The 4,854-nt window shown below is 48.3% G+C and overlaps 1 pseudogene; it reads left to right on the forward strand.

Annotated features, from left to right (window-relative positions):
- Positions 1 to 2,290: 2,290 nt before the first annotated feature.
- On the forward strand, positions 2,291 to 3,424 carry LOC132397541 (cerebellar degeneration-related protein 2-like; annotated as a pseudogene).
- Positions 3,425 to 4,854: the final 1,430 nt, after the last annotated feature.

Raw genomic sequence — 4,854 nt, forward strand, 5'->3', positions numbered from 1 at the left:
AGTGTTACACCTCACTATTAGGTGTGGGTAAGTGGGGCTCATGAGGATCATCAGTTGAAATAACCAGATGGTAAGCTGCAACAGCACGGTAGTGCCAGGTGAAAAAAAATGCAAAAGCTGCCCAAATGTTGTGACAAACAAGTATTTACAAATAGACAAATTAAAACAAACATGTATGCACAAAAACTTACAGATATATAGAGGCTTTCTCCACAACACACTTTGTTGTTAACTTACCAATATATCTATTCACCAACTATCATCCAAACTCCACGCCTCTTTAGCAAAGCCAGAGTAAGGGTTTAAATTTGCTTCTACCTGACTTAGAAAGACTAAGAAACTCTGCTGTTGGTCTGGGGAGGTGGGGGGAGGGGGTAATCATGTGACCAGACCATAATAATTATTTCAGATGTAGAAATGGAACATTTTAAACACATTCTAACATCCTACAGTTTTGTTCCACAATAAATGCCTTAATTAAACCCATAGATCAGTGTCCACGTGCTAAGATGAATATAGAAGAATAATGCCTCCCCCCAGTGTTGTTGCTTGTGTATGGTAGAGTGTGCCTGCTCCCAGGCATTATTTTAGGATCCCCCAAACTGTCCCTGGGTCTTTTGGGGCTGTTCTGCTGTCTACAAACCAATATAATGGTGTGAGTGAAAATAAATGAAACTGTTTGGAAAGCCGGTGTCGACAATCCTTATTTTTATGAGTTATAAATCAGTAGAGCATGTTAACCAAAGGGATTGTCTTGATTAGCCAGAATAGCGACGCTTTTACTGTTGGGGCGTGTAAATGGTGAACTCCCAAGAGCTGCAGAACAAGAGGGAGTGTGAACTACTGGGGAAACTAGACCAGGGACAGAACAAGGAGAAGTGACTAACCAGGCAAAGGAGGAGAATTAGCATTGCCTGCTTGTTCTGTCACATCCCCCCCCACCCCCACCCCCTCTGGATTGTACAAGGTGGGGGTGCCATGACATCACACAGTCCTGTCTTATGGTGAGTGTTGAAATGGAACGGCTGTAGAGCCCAATTGCCATCTCATGGTCCGGACATTGTGGAACCAGGTGAGTGCTTTGTGGTCAGTCTCTGGAACACGTTCTCTGCCCAGCAGGTAACACCAGAGGCTCTCCAAGACCCATTTTATGGCAAGAGCTTCCTTCTCATCAATGGAATACCGAGTCCCTGTGGTAGGAGCTTATGACTGAGGTATAATACCGGCTGCTCTTCTCCCTTTTTCCCCTGGGCCAGGACTGCTCCAATCCCGACTGCTGAGGCATCAACTTCAATGGTGAATGGGTTTGGTGAAGTCTGAGCTGATGAGGACCGGCTGGGAACACAAAGCCTTCTTCAGCGTCACAAAGGGTTCCTCACATCCTTTAGTCGACAAAACTGGATTCTTTGCAGACTTCAGTGTCAGTTCTGTCAGTGGGACTGCAAAGCTGGCAAACTGAAGGATAAAATGGTGATTGCACCCAATTAACCCCAGGAAGGACCAGACCTGTTTGTTCATGTGGGTTCAGGGACTATTTCTGATGGCCTCAGCCAGTGGCTGAACTGGTCCTCGCCCAAACAGGTAGCCCAGGTGCCGTGTCTCAGCGCGGGCCCACTCGCACTTCTGGATGCTCAGCGGCTCAATCTTCTTCAGCACATCCCCAATGTGCTCCAGGTGGTCCTCCCAGCTGGTGCTGAAGATCACCACATCATCCAGGTAGGCCACACAATGCTTCTCACATCCCCTCAGTGCACGGTCAATCAGCCGTTGGAAGGTCCCTGAGGCTCCATGCAGCTCAAACGGCATGACAGTGAAATGAAAGAGGCCAAGAGGAGTGCTGAATGTGGTGTATTCACCAGAGTCCTTTGCCAGCAGAATCCGCCAATAACTCTTGCGAAGGTCAAGGAAGGTTTTAAACTTGGCATGGCCCAACCTTTCCAGCAGCTCAGCAATCTGTGGCATGGGGTAGGCATCGAACTGGGAGACGGTGTGGGTTTTTCAGAAGTCAATGCAAACCCTCAGGGACCCAGCTGGCATTGGCACACTCACTACCAAGCTGCACCAGTCACTCTCAGAGGGCTTGATCGTCCCAGGTCCAACATGGTGAGGATCTCAGCCTTGAGGCGTTCCACCAACTCTCAGAGACTCGATAAGGTCACCGCAGGATGGAAGCGTTGCCCTTCAAGTGAGTAGTGCGCGCTGCCATTGTTGTTCGGACAGGGCAGGACTGGAAGAAAGAGGGGTACTGCTGGAATACATGGTTCAGCTGCTGTTGGGGGGGGGGGGTCAGATGGCCCAGGTTGGGCTTTGGAGGAGAACTCCAAGACTGCAGGTCTTCAGTCAGCTCTCCCTCATCTTCCTCCAGCTGAAGTACAGCACCCTCGTGGGGGCTTCTCCTCCTCTGGCAGCAGCCACAAGGCAGTGGAGACTCCAGGAGGATTCCTGGTTCCAGCAACAGTGCAATATGGAGCACGACCTGCACCTGGCAGTGGAGCTGGGCAAGGCCCTGCTGGATCGCAATACGGACCAGGAGGAGGGCCTGCAGCAGCTGTACAGCACCAACCAGGAGCATCCGCAGGAGATGGAGCCCTCACCAAGCAGGTGGAGTTCATCCGGCAGGTGAATGAGCAACACGCCAAGGTCTACGGGCCACTCAATATGATAGCCCATGAGTTGGAAGTGACCAATCAGAAACGAGCTTTGGAAAGCAAGGGATCAGAGAACAAGATAACGAGCCTGACAGAGATGGCAGAGAGTCTCCAGTCCCACGTGGACAAGCTGTAGCGGCAGGTCAAGGATCAGAAGAGCAGGTCCTGGCAGGAGTCAGAGCAGGGGAGGGCGGTGCAGGCTCCTCATCTCAAGGAGGGCCAGATGCTAGCGGAGGAGCAGGAGTGGCTGCGACAGATCGTGCCGTCACTGCAGAGCCAGCGAGCAGCCGAGAGCCAGAACACCGAGGAGCTGGAGCTGGAACGGTGTCTAGTGCTGAGTGTGAGCGTGGCCTGGCTGCCCTGCACGACTACACACAGTGACTGGCCAAGCTACGGCGCTGGATCATTGAGTCCCAAGGCTTGGTCAGTCTGCTGGACAGGCTGCTGATCTATCCGGAGCTGAAGAGCAACGGCTGGCCCAATAGCCCAGGCCCGGACATCGGCCCCACTCCAGCACAAGTACAATGAGCCCCTGAGACACACCAGTGGTGGCTTCTCCTTCTCCAACACAAGCCACAAGACAGAGCAAACTCCGGGCCAATTAGGCCCAGAGCCAGCTGCCCGCTGTGGCCCGCCCAGAATGCTGACCTGCCACTATTTCAACCTCTGGTGACAGCCGGTCTGAGTACAAGGGCCTCTTCCAGGAGATCTTCAGCTGTATCCAAAGGACCAAGAAGGAGATCGAGGAGATCCGTTCCAAGTGCAGACAGGGCTAAGTAGTAGAGTGGCTCCAGTCAGAGAATTAAACAGGAGGGGGCCAGAAAAGAAAACTACCTACCAGTACGGAGGCAATAAATCTCAGACTGGAAACCCACCTCATCTAATTTATTCCACAAAAATGATTTATTGCTTTCTTTTTTCATTGGGGGGGGGGAAGCCATTTTGACTTGAGCCAGATGATTCTGATTCACTTGGATATAAATGTCTTTGTAAATTCCTCTGGTCTGTGACTGGGAACAATTTTTCCTCACTCAGAGAAAATGGGTCTGTTGTTTTTTGTTACTACAAGGCACATTTCCAAAACATAGGAATAAGAGCAGAAATTCTACTGTTTGCCTGAGGGGAGGTGGAGGGGAGCGGTGGAGAAAATAATCACGTGACCAGGCCATAATAATTAATTCAAATGCAGAACTGGAACATTTTAAACAGAGATTCTAATACCCTGTAGTTTAATTCCACAACAAATGCCTCAGTTAAAACCATAGATCAGTGTCCATATGCTCAGATGAATATAAAAGGATAATGCCTCCCCACCAGTGGTATTGCCTGAGTAGGGTGTAGTGTGCCTGTTCCCACTAACCCAGGCATTATTTTAGGATGCCCAAACTGTCCCTGGGATCTTCTGGGACCATTCTGCTGCCTACAAACCAATGTAACAGGGTGGGTGAAAATAAATGAAACTGTTTGGAATGCCTTTGTCTAGAGTTCTTATTTTTATGAGTTACAAACCAATAGAGGAAGTGAACTGAAAGGATGGTTCTAAACTAATATGGTCAAAACTGGCTGACTAACCTAGTGTGTGCAACTTCATCAAAAGCCTTCTAGAAATACAAATATACCACATACATTAATTCCTCCTTATCTATTCTACAAGTCCAATCCTTGAGGAATTCCAACCAGAGGAAAAATCTCAGATTCTATCAAACTGCATATTGACTGCCCCTATACCCAGCTCTTTAAAACCATGAGGATGAGATTCATCTAATGCTATTCGATTGCATCCTTTTATGTTTAGAAAGGAGGACAGATGTATCTCTAACAATTAATTTAACTACTCTAAGGAAACAGTCAGAAAATGTAATTAGTTCAGTTGGCTTCTCTCCTGTGCTGGTCTGAATGGATGGCAATATTGTAAAACAGATATTTATTTGCAAAGTACAATCCTTATTCTCAAAACGTCCCAGAAGAATTTCTTGCCAATCCATGGCCACTGCTGTGGCACAGATGAATGCAGGTGTTAAGTTATGAGCAGGAAGATCCTGCCAATGACAACTTCTGACTCACAAGGGCAATCGGTTCAGACGCTTAAAAGCATCGACAATGGTGGAGAAGGTATTGCTGCTGCCCTACATTTTAAACAGTCCTGGTTTGATGTTCACCTTGGAAGCTTGCTTTCAACAAAATAAACTTTATTCATTATAGAAAA

The sequence above is a fragment of the Hypanus sabinus genome, chromosome 7 (assembly GCF_030144855.1).
Source record: "Hypanus sabinus isolate sHypSab1 chromosome 7, sHypSab1.hap1, whole genome shotgun sequence".
NCBI classification, from domain to species: Eukaryota; Metazoa; Chordata; class Chondrichthyes; order Myliobatiformes; family Dasyatidae; genus Hypanus; species Hypanus sabinus.